The sequence below is a fragment of the Mus pahari genome, chromosome 2 (genome assembly GCF_900095145.1).
Source record: "Mus pahari chromosome 2, PAHARI_EIJ_v1.1, whole genome shotgun sequence".
Classification (NCBI taxonomy): Eukaryota; Metazoa; Chordata; class Mammalia; order Rodentia; family Muridae; genus Mus; species Mus pahari.
Genome location: NC_034591.1, coordinates 14778916 through 14791405, shown reverse-complemented (window position 1 = coordinate 14791405; position 12490 = coordinate 14778916). Strand labels below are relative to the sequence as shown.

The following is a 12490-nucleotide window of genomic DNA, read 5'->3' as shown; positions in this document are numbered from 1 at the left end:
ACCTGCCTCTGCCTCCTGAGTGCTGGGATTAAAGGTGTGTGCCACCACGCCCAGCTTGTTATTTATGTTTAAATTTAAATAAATGAGAAAAAAGATCATTTTTTCCAGACCATCAAAGTATGTTTTCAAATGGAAAAAGGGTGTTGTAGACCTGAATGAATCCAGCTTTTAAAGTGGTATAAACATAACTAAATTTCAGAGATCCAGAACCAAGGGTCAGAATAATTTTGTTTTGTTTGTTGAGATGGGACCTCACTCTGTAGCTTTGGCTGTCCTGGAAGGCACTCTGTAGGCCACACTGCAAACTCACAGAGATCTCTCTCTTTCTGTCTCTCAAATACCAGGATTAAAGGCATGCACCACTGTGCCTAGCTAAGGGCCAGCAAAGGACTTGAGAGAAAACAATTCAGCCATGTCTGTCACACATACTTCATCTTCCCATTGTAGCACAATAGCAGCAGGGATGATGGGTAAAAAAAAATGGATGTGGCTGAGCTCCCACAAGATGTATACAAGAGTTAGGTTGGATGTAGAGAACTGTGATCCTTGACTAGAAGAGAAGTCAGAAGGCCCCACCTAGAAAGGCAGGATTTGGAAAAATAAGGAGCTTCCCTAATGGAAGATGTGCTAATAGCATTTTGAGAAAAATAATACAACAGAGGCAAATGGTGACAACGAAAGGCAGCAATTAAATAGAATAGAAAAAAACACTTAGCAACTAGAGAGGGCAGAGATCGTAATCATGGTGCTTTGCATATCTAAGCAGTGGGCAGGCTAATATTTGCACAGGCTGTCAGAAAACGTAATCAGTTCCATGACTCTGAGACCCAAGAGATCAGACACAATGTGGGAAGTGGGACAGTTGTAGGATGACCAGATTGTAGGCTGCATGCATGGGGAGATGCTGAGTCAGGGGCCCTTGTGTGCCTTGTTAACCATTTCATATTTCTTTTTCTTCAGCAATTAGGAGTCCCAGACAATACTAAATACAGGAGTAAGGATAACAGTACTTCATTTCTGACATACCAGGGTGTTTTTTTTTTTTTTTGTTTTTTGTTTGTTTGTTTGTTTGTTTGTTTGTTTGTAGGAGGGGACCAAAAAGATGAGACTGAGGGCAAGAGGTGGGTCACAGGGTGCAGGTGATGGTATTGAGAGAAAACAATTCAGCCATTATGCCAATCAGGGTGCAGGTGATGGTATTGAGAGAAAACAATTCAGCCATGGGCCGATGGATGCTGTTGAGGCTCCTGTTGCTAAAACCTGGTTCCCACTAGGGATCATGGAATATGAGCTGATCATGAGGGTTCTAACCTAGTCAATGGATTGTCCTGGGCCTAGACTCATAATTGGATGCCATTATTTGGGGGTGATGGAAACACTGGAGGATACAGGACACTGGGGGCATATCCTTGGTGGATGTTACCTTGTCTGCGGCATCTCTGCATTTCCCTGTTTCCATGAGGTCACTAGCCCCTCTCTATTATGCTCTCAATACCATCATGTTCTGCTTCACCACAAACCAAAAGCAATGGACCCAAACTGCTGTTTCTAAAACAAAATTCCAAACGTTCAAGTTTATCAAATCAAGACTCGAGAGCCAGATGCCTTGGCGAATGCCTAGCACTGCAGAGGCAGAGAAAGCGCCCAGCTGACCTTCCTACTCCACCAGTGTCCCGGAAGGTAAAAGCTTCCTTTCCTTCCCCGCGACGTCTTAAATTCCCTCCAACTCAAACACCCTCCTTTGTACTTCCTTATGTTCACTCGTCACCTGGTTGCCTCCTCCACCTCTTGGGTATTGAAACCTCTTGGGTTAAAGGTGTGTGCTAGGGCTGAGCCACACCACCACAAGGTTTTTTTCCAGTTCATAGTCTTGGGGTTAACAAAGTGATCAAATATCCTACAGCATCTTCTGAAAATGTTAGACAAATGATTCTTCCTCCCATAAGCCATTGCGTCTGATATTTTTTGTCATAGTCAAGCACTGGAGTCACTGATAGTGAACACCTTACAGCACTTGAGTGCTTTTATTCCCTTAAGATGACTGTTTCATGTAACAGAGTCCAGAAGCTGCCACTTCGGTTTGATGTCTGTGAGCACAAAATGGAAGCAAAAGGCAAGTTATTACATAAAGGCCTTTGAGAGTTTTAAGTTCTTAGCTAGCTCTCCAACTTCCCCGCCATCAACTGACTAGTTGGAGAACATTAGCTTTATGTCAGCCATCACAGTTTCAGAATAAATGTGCTAAACCATTCTTCAGAAGTGTTAGTTTAGGACAGCACCTCTTGTTGAAGACAAAAATTCTCAATTTCAAATGCAGAAGACCGATTCACAGGCTTGGGATGAGTGGGTGATTAATAATTTACCTGTAACATGTTGACAAATGTTTGGGAGCTGGCTTTAGTGGTAGAACGGAAGTGTGCAAGCTTCGCCCCGACTCCGCTTTCTCTATCTCTCTTGCCACATATGGTGCCTCTTTGACACTCACCGCTCCACTCAGTCTTCAGGATCCAATACATGGCTTAGACACGCATCTATGATTTTTCAGGTTATGTCCTTGTATTTCACAAATTTTTCCTTCCTTGATATTATCCTGTGCTACTTAATTTGAGTAGAGAGATTTTAGACAATATTGTTGCAGAATCTTTCTCTAACAACTTGGTACCACACTGCTTGGAGTCAGATTAAAATTAAATCATCCTAATAGGAAACTATATATAACCCACGGAAAGGTAAATATTTAATTGTACCTGAATTTAAAGTAGTATTTGATTTCAGTATAAAATTAGGTTCAAGAAATTGTACTGTTTTCTGAAATTATCTGTCTTTTTAGACTATGAGAAGATTTCTGTTTACCCTCTCATCTAGCAAGGTTAATGACTGCTTTTAAGAAAGTACAGTGCTTCTGGTTTTGTGTTCTGGTGCTGATGGTGCTGACAAACTTCCAGAGATCCTAAGACTGAGTGCGAGTTCAGCTTAGAATATCAGAATTCTCTCATTTAAAGAAAACCAGGCTACACTTCAGACTTACTTTAGTACTGTTGGTTATCATAAGAATCATTTGCTCTTTTTTTTTTTTTTTTTTTTTTTGGTTTTTCAAGACAGGGTTTCTCTGTATAGCCCTGGCTGTCCTGGAACTCACTCTGTAGACCAGGCTGGCCTGGAACTCAGAAATCCGCCTGCCTCTGCCTCCTGAGTGCTGGGATTAAAGGCATGTGCCACCATGCCCGGCTCATTTGCTCTTTTTTAAATCACCATACAGTACCCAAATTCATTGGGCAGTAAACAATATAAATATGGGGATTTACTATAGGGTTTTTACATCTCAATAATGGATTGAAATAAGTCAAAGTAAAACAAAAAATAGAAAAGATTTCCAGATACCCTGAATATGTTGGTTGACTTTTAGGTCAGACACAAGGAGAAGCTTCTGTGTAGAGTGAGGGATTAGGAATGGTGTCCTTTGGACAGGGGAAATTTATTATCAGAGTTCCTGTGTAATTTAGCCTTTGTTAGATAGATTATAGATAGAGATAAAGATGTATGCTCATAAATGAGAACCAAAAGTAAAGCTTTTTCCTATGAGAAAATACAGTTTATAAAGATTACCTATATAAGGGAGGAAATACAAAAAGAAGGAACAAGAAGGGGAGGGAAGACAGAAGCAAGATTCTGCAGCAGAAAAGTAAAGACAGTAGATAAAGACAATGGAACTCCTGGATGAGGTGTAGGTTGTTTGTTTTTTTTGGTTTTTGTTTTGTTTTGTTTTAATAGCAGCTATCAATGCCGTGGTAGATGCTAAGGACAAAGGAGGACAAGCATTAATCTCCTGGCCCCAAGACAATGTGAATGTTAATTAATGTGAGTCCAGTGCAAACAACTCTCTTAGAGTTAGAAATAGAGAGAGCACAGACTCAGGTCTTAGAACTTGGAATTCTGTGTTGTGTTCATTAACCTCACCCATGCCTGAAGGTTTTCCTATCATTAATTTCCACCATCAACCACCTTAAGATTTAAATCCATTTTGTGTTATCTAACAGGCCTTCTAGGAAGCTATGGACATCTCAGTGAGGAAGATAATAAATGGACACACTTTCTCCTTAGAATTGTCACCCATGGCATCAGGAATCCTGCTCTGAGACTACTGTCCTTCAGGGCAACAGTCCTTACTCAGATACAAGAAGGAACCAGCTAAGTACAGTACAAGCTACCCAATGAATATGAATTCTATTTATCTAGTTGGGCAGAAGTGTGGGTGACTAAGGAGGTTGCATGTAGGAACAAATGCCGCACATGTGTGAGAGTTAGGTACAAGTAGAACATGAAGTTGTTGGGGAAAGATTCCTAATTAAGGATACAATAGAAGATGGAGGGAAAGCCCTTTATTCAAAGATTGCTTCCACCAGGAGCAGAAGCTTCCTAGACAATCTGTCAGACCAGAAGGAGAGGAAATTCATCTTTAAGTAGGAAAGGCCTGTCAAGTGTATTCAACAGCACTGAGTAATTATTAGACATATTCCAGTGTACTAAGATTATTTGATACACTATGAATTTTTGTCTAAAAATAGTAAACAAATCCTTCAGGGTCTCATGAATGATTTTGTTTGGTTTCTAATACCACAGAGTCCTGAATAACTTAAAATGCAGTCACAGCTTATGTAGATAATAATGCAGCTCTCTGTCTGCAAAGCTGGAAAAGGCCTGGGTTTTATAACTCATAGGATATAAATAAAAAGACTGGGGCAGTGAAACAAAAAAGAATGATGAAGGAAGGAAGGAGGGAGGGAAGGAAGGAAGGAAGGAGGAAGGGAGGAAGGGGGGAAGGGAGGAAAGGAAAGGAAGAATAAGAGAGACACAAATGAAGAGGTGCGAATGTTTTGGCCATCATGGGATGGCTGGAATAATGGTAGACTCATAGAGAAATATATTAACTCTTTTTATTTTTCAATTTTATCTAATTGTACATGCAACTGGTCCTGAGTAACTGGATCTTTTAATGTCAAATTGACATTTATTGTGCTTAGGGACTTAAGAACAAGAATGCTAAGCTGTCAGACTCTTCTGATATTGCCTGAATATAACCATCGTTTTTTTTCCTAGAATCTTTACTAAAATTATTCTAGAATCTTCATGACATTTGGTATACTATTGTTTTTCGATTTACTGAGCCATTCTTGAGTAAAATTTGCATAAATCTATACAAAGAAAACTAGTTACCTGATGTGCTTCATTTCGTAACTACTATATTCTATTACATCTATATGATATTGAAAGTATATTCTAAAAACTATTGCTAAATATGAATGAATATGAACGTGAAGAATGTTGGATTTAACATTCTTCCTGAGGTTGCTTTTAAAGGAGAATGTGTCAATAGTGCATGTCTAGGTGTATTAATACATAAATTTAACTTAAAATAAATGAATTTAATGCTTTCTTTGAGTCATGTATGACATGAAAGAGATATGATGATAGAAGTAGAAGGAGAGCTGAGAGCAACCTCTCAACATCTGCATAGTCTAGTGTTCATAGATGTCAGTAAAGATATGCAGTGAGGTATGGTGGCTGAATGGGAAGAACTTGGCATGCAGAGCTCTGATGTGCCAGCATGCTAGGCATCTGGGGATAGGAGTAAGGTCAGGAAAGGAAGTGCTGCTGTTCTGTGAGAGAAGTCATATTAGATGGGAAAATCTGAGTTATGAAAGGTCATGACCTGTTCACATCTATGTGGAAGATTAAACTTGGAATCTAAAGGGAAAGGGGCAGAGGACAGGGCATGGCGCTGCAGAGAGAGCCAGCCAAATAAACCTGATTAAGGAATTTGAACTTCATTCTTAAGGTTGGCAAGTGCCTGGGGAAATTCTAAGCAAGGATGTGAAAATGACTGATTATTAATGCAGAAAGACCAGTGGGTTACAGTGTGGAGAAAGAACCCAGAAAAGCCTTTAGGGAGTGCTGCTTTGATTCCTGACAATGTCTCTAATCTCCAAAATAAGGTAAATTGTTGGGAAGGAGATGAGAATTAGAGGATAGTCATTCCCGACTATCATTTGGTTAGATATAGTGAAGGAGAATAAAGTCAAGGTCATCAGACTCATTCTATCTTGGGAAAGAACAACTCCGAGCACCAGGGAAGGGTCCCAGGAGGAGTGAGCGAGAAGATCTCATGATTAGATTCAAGCATGCCAGGATGAGTGTTTATGGGAGAAGTTAGAAAGGCATTGGACTCCTGGACTGGCAGCTTGGTTTCCTAAGAGGCCTGAGCTCAAAATGAAGCCACTGCATAATCTTTTTTTTTTTATTAGATATTTTCTTCATTTACATTTCAAATGCTATCCCAAAAGTCCCCTATGCCCTCCCCCTGCCCTGCTCCTTAACCCACTCACTCCTGCTTCCTGGCCCTGGCATTCCCCTGTACTGGGGCATATAATCTTCACAGGACCAAGGCTCTCTCCTCCCAATGATGGCTGATTAGGCCATCTTCGGCTACATATGCAGCTAGAGACATGAGCTCAGGGGGTACTGGTTAGTTCATATTGTTGTTCCACCTACAGGGTTGCAGCCCCCTTCAGCTCCTTGGGTACTTTCTCCAGCTCCTCCATTGGGGGCCCTGTGTTCCATCCAACAGATGACTGTGAGCATCCACTTCTGTATTTGTCAGGCACTGGCATAGCCTCACAAGAGACAGCTATATCAGAGTCCTGTCAGCATTATCTTGCTGGCATATGCAATAGTGTCTGGATTTGGTGGCTGTCTATGGGATGGAGCCCTAGGTGGGGCAGTCTCTAGATGGTCCTTTCTTCCATCTCAGCTCCAAACTTTGTCTCTGTAACTCCTTCCATGGGTATTTTGTTCCCTATTATAAGGAGGAATGAAGTATCCATACTTTGGTCCTCCTTCTTCTTGAGTTTCATATGTCCTGCGGATTGTATCTTGGGTATTCTAAGTTTCTGGGTTCATATCCACTTATCAGTGAGTGCATACCATGTGTGTTCTTTTGTGATTGGGTTACCTCACTCAGGATGATATCCTCCAGATACATCCATTTGCATAAGAATTTCATAAATTCATTGTTTTTTATTGCTGAGTAGTACTCCATTGTGTAAATGTACCACATTTTCTGTATCCATTCCTCTGTTGAGGGATATCTGGGTTCTTTCCAGTATCTGGATATTATAAATAAGGCTGCTATGGACATAGTAGAGTATGTGTCCTTATTACAAGTTGGAACATCTTCTGGGTATATGTCCAGGAAAGGTATTGCTGGATCCTCTGGTAGTAGTATATCCAATTTTCTGAGGAACCACCAGGCTGATTTCCAAAAAAATATGGAACACTTCACAAATTTGCAAGTCATCCTTGTGCAGGGGCCATGCTAATCTTCTCTGTATCATTCCAATTTTATTATATGTGCTGCTAAAGCGAGTACGCCCTGCATTATCTTGTACACAATAGTATATGAAACTTGAATATGCAACAAAAACACCAAATTACATGTATAAACAAGATATGGTCTTGATTTGAAATCTGTTCAAATGTAAAAAAGGGGGGGAATTCTTTTTCAATGTATGTACAATATTTGATTTCCTAAGTCTTTTTGTCCTCTTCTATTTTAGTGAACATTTTCCCTTTGAAATTATTTATACATCCTGTATTTTTAAAAGGGGGATGAGGAGAGACAGACACCCAAGCACTCCTCCAGGGTCTGTGGTCTGGGGGAGGTTGAAGGAAAGAGACACATGCCCACAGCGGACAGCATTACCATGAGCAGAAACATGATGGAGAGATGAGAAGGTGGGAAAGAATGGGAAAGATGGGAGAGAAAGCGAAGCCGCGCAGGTCTTACACTGTGGAGATAGGTGGAACGGGTGGATATGAGAGCAACCTGAACAACCACCGGGGACTCCAGTGATGTCTGGGTCTGGGGTGCTGTCAAGGACCATGTTTGGGCCCATGATCCTACAGTAGCTGGGGTCTATGCTGATGTCTGTGGCCCGTGTTGCCATCAAAGGCCATCCTGATGACATCCTGAGACAGTGTGGATGTCTGATGGCCATGCTGCCTCGAGAGGAACATAGTGATCTGAGTGGCCTGGACTGCCACCTGAAGCCATGGTGACATCCGGGCTCATGCTGATGCTGGGTCTATGTTGGGGTCCATGCTGCTGCAGGGGTCAGGGTAGGGGGATGTCTGGGTCTTTGGTCTTTTTGCAGCCAGGGTCTGTGTTAATGTCCGAAGCCCGTGTTACCACCAAAAGCCATGTGGATGTCCCTAGTCTCAGGTCGTGTTGATGTCCCAGCACTGTGATGAGCTGATGAATGGGAGAGCTGGCTCTGGTGTGTTGGTGCATGTATTGATGCAGGAGAGATGAGTGGAGAAGACCTGGCTCCACTCCTTTCCTGAGAAAAGTGAGAGAGTTGGCCCTGGTGGGATGTGACCAGGAGAGCTAGCTGCCTGACCAGCTCAGCTACCACCCACATCAAGATTCAGGGCTTTGAGTTGGTCCCCTCAACATCCATTCCATTTATCATCTGCTGGAGTGTGTGAAGGGACTGCTCCTACAGATCCAAAGCTATGGGATCACCATGACACAGGGTAAAAACAGGCTACCAGAAAGGAGTCTCAGGGAGGATTCAGTATTGATAGCGTAGCAGAAGTCAGAGACCTCAAACCAGACCAAGGACTCACTGCAATGAACATTTGCAAGTAAAGTTTTTTGGGCAAAATGATATACTGTGGGACACACTGTGATACAATGCGGCTTCCATGGGGAGATTTTTTTTTTTTTTTCTTTTGGAGGTGGGAGGGTACAGGGCAGAAGGCAGATATGAAGGGATCGGGAGATGAGTGGTATTGCGGTATATGATAGAAAGTTCACAAAGAATCAATGAAAAGTAAAAAGGGGGGCATGGGGTAAGGGACTCCCGAAGAGATGGCTCAGCCATTAAAAATTATTGGGAGTTCAGTTCGCAGAAGCCATGCTGGTTAGCTCACTAATTTCTGTGAAGGCATTGTACTTACATATATACCCATCCCCCTCACTCTCTCCCCACCCTTGCCTCTCCATGCACATGATCAAATGACTTATTACACAGTGGATCTCGTATTGTTCTTACTGTGGTAACATCGGTAACCATGAAGAAGCCATTTGCCATTCAGCCTGTGAAGCACAGTGACTTTGCAGACGCTCCCTCTGCTTCCTTTCTAAGCCTCCCCACGGCGGGGGCTCATTCTTCAGCTTTGGTCCCTGGCTTCAGAATTTGCATCAAATATCCAGATCTTAGAGCTCTGCAAAAGTCAAGACTGAGTCAATCAGGTAAACATACACTAACATAGGATTCTGATTATGTATGTGTACTGAACGTACCTGCATCATGTACATACATTCAGGAACCTATGGAGATAAAAGGAAGGCATTGGAGCCCCTAAAACTGGAGGTATAGATGCTGTGAGGCATCACGTGGGTGCTGGGAACTGAACTACGGTCTTCGCAAGAGTAGTAAGCCACCAGTGAGCCTCCTTCACCCTAACATACGACTTTTTATAAAGCCAGAAGTATTAGTGTTTTCCTAAGTTAAAATGCTTTCCACTAAGCTGCCTTTCAGCTTTCTCTCTCCGAAGGGAGCAAGCGTCACCTGTGAAGTTAGGGGTAGTCATCTGGGACCTTTGACTTTGTGCCCTGTATCACATCCTACTTTTCTGTATTTAGGTCTTGTTTTTCCTCCTGATTTACTGTGTGAGTCCTTCTCTGGCCCAACTTAGAGGAGAGATGCCTGGCCTGCCTGGTTAGCTTATTCAGGGCCTGTGACAGGACATGGCCCTCTGCTCTTCTGTCACTCCTTGGGATGTCATAGGGCACCTTGTCTGTAAGCCCTGCATTTCCCTGGGAAGTCGTCTCCCATGAACTGGCACTTGTACCTCTTCGTGTACAGAAGACTCCATGGAAGTTGAGAAGAGAAACTTGAATCCTTTGAGCAAAATGCCTTCATGTCCCCCTTTCCACCTTCACACTTCCTTCTAGGGTGGTGATCACATAAAATATATGCTTTTGCCTTTTGCTTGTGGAAGCCAGTGAAATTTGGTTTCATGTTGTAAATACTTTAGTAATCCCTTTGAGAAAGGATGTTACCTTAATTGTTTAAGTCAACTAAGATAATGCACGGTAAATTCAGCACATTTTGTCCCCTGTCCTATCTCCAAAGCCCTGTTGGCATAAAGGGTTTTAAGGAAACAGGAGACAAAACACAAATAAGCAAAGAATCAGAAACCAATGGGAGCAGGGAACTCAGAAACCAATGGGAGCGGGGAACTCAGAAACCAATGGGAGCGGGGGTTCCTTCAACTCTTTGGCTGTGCTTGGGACCCTCCTCATTCTGTGAGGATGGTTGACTCGATTAGGCAAGATTTGTTCCTAGTCTAATTGTAATTTGTTGTGTCATGTTTGGTTAATATCCCTGGGAAGCCTGCTCTCTCTCTTTTTATTTTTTAAATCCCACTTTATTTTTGAAGAGAAATGGAAGAGGAATGGATCTAGGGGGGAAGGGGAGGTGGGTTGTCCTGGGAGAAGAAGGAGGGCAAATTGCAGTTGGGGTACAAAGTATGTAAAGAATACAAATGAAAAATAAAATTTAAAAGAAATTTTAAAAGAATCAGAAAAAAAAAAGAGAATTGCGGATCAAGGATCAAGACTTTTTTTTTCCCACAAGGACATGAATGGGAGAGATTTATCTAAACTTACCAGAAAACAAGAGGCATAAATCTAGAGCCTGTATAGCTGCTGAAATATTCTCTTTTTCTTAAAGATTTATTTTATTTATATGTGTACACTGTAACTGTTTCCAGACACACCAGAAGAGGGCATCAGATCCATTTACAGATATTTGTGAGTGACCATGTGGTTGCTGGGATTTGAACTCAGGACCTTTGGAAGAGCAGTTGGTGCTCTTAACCACTGGGCTATCTCTCCAGCCGCTGAAATATTCTCAAATGTAGAAATGAAATAAAAGCAATATGATATAAGATAATGATTTTAGATTTAAGCAAGAAAAGAAAAATAATTTTACATAAATTTTGCCTTTATTTGTGAAGCAAATATTACCTTTTACCATTTTATAAAGTTGGTACAGGTGAGAGATTTAATAAGACAATTTAAAAATTAAGAAAACAGAAAAAAATGAGGCAACTATTAATTCATGGGATAAAAGGACACAGAAATTATATTTTTGCAGTAGTACTTACATAATCATAATATGATAAGTCACGGATGAACTGAATGTAGTCATCAAGGGGAGAGATCTATGCACGGGGAGAGAAGCTGAAGCATTCCTTAGATTAAAGGTTAGGGTAGGAATCAAGTGTAACGTCTACATTGGATGTGTCAGCAAAGTATTCCACACATAGTTATTTCTCAGAATCAATTGTTTTGAAATGATATCTCAAAGGAGGAAGTATACTGGGGAGAGAGAGGTCCATTGGGACACTACTACCACTAATAATACGTGTGAGTTGACTTACAACTAGATTAACATATAATTTTGTCAAAACAAAAATAAGCTCTCTCTCTCTCTCTCTCTCTCTCTCTCTCTTTCACACACACACACATACACACACACACACACACACACACACATCCTTGCAAGGGTGTACTCAGTCATAATTCTATGGTTTTAAAGTAAATCAAATATGAAATAAATATTCCTTCTAATCATTTCAATGATTTGCAGTCATGGGCCATGTGGCAATCATAGTTCTTATTTTCCTTCCCCAAATATTCTTAGCTTCCTATTTGAACGTTGCTTTCAGAGGAGGAACATGCTGTATGCTTCAATGGAGAGTATAGTCATCTACAATACAATGTTTACTTTGAAATGATGTAAACCTCCCCTTTCCTCTCAGTGTTTGGGAATATCTTCAAGAATGCTGAAACTGCATTTCCAGAGGAGGCCAGAGCAATTGGGGAACTTTGGAATATTTCAGTGGTTGAATGTTTTGGCCAAGGATTTAAAAATAAATCAGTATTATTCACACAGCGCAAAGAACTCTATCTTCTGCAACGTAATGTCTGAGACACAGTAACAGAATTAGAAATGTTTGCGTTAACAGACACAAGGGGAAATCATATATTCGGTGGACGTTGAGTGTGGAGGACGTGTGGCACTGAGATGGTTTTCATTGGCACGTAGGGCACCGGGCACATGGTCTAAGCAGATGCCTTGTGTAAAGGACACTGCAGAGAAGGTGAAACCTTGAGCTATTCAGACAGTTCGGCTACCTGGCTGTCTTATAAAGCCATTTCTATTATTTCAATTTTCCCACCCAAATCAATACAGCATTCTTTTGTGTTTGCTCCCCAGGGCCATATATTTAAATTCCCAGGATATTGTTTTTTTTTTTTTTTTTTTTTTTTTGCTCTCATTATGATTGTTTAAACAGAAAAACTTTTTCCATCAAATGAGTTATGGAAAAAAAAAAAAAAAAGCCTGTATTTTATCTA

At 41.2% G+C, this 12490-nt stretch overlaps 1 protein-coding gene and 1 non-coding gene across 10 annotated transcripts in view; both read right to left on the bottom strand.

The window, feature by feature from the left end:
• Magi2 (membrane associated guanylate kinase, WW and PDZ domain containing 2) overlaps positions 1–12490 on the bottom strand; it is a 1405204-nt gene that overhangs the window by 583013 nt on the left and 809701 nt on the right. The gene's annotated exons all lie outside the window — the stretch shown is intronic.
• On the bottom strand, positions 7320–7426 carry LOC115063582. The gene has a single exon (XR_003843416.1). It is a non-coding gene; the product is annotated as a U6 spliceosomal RNA (small nuclear RNA).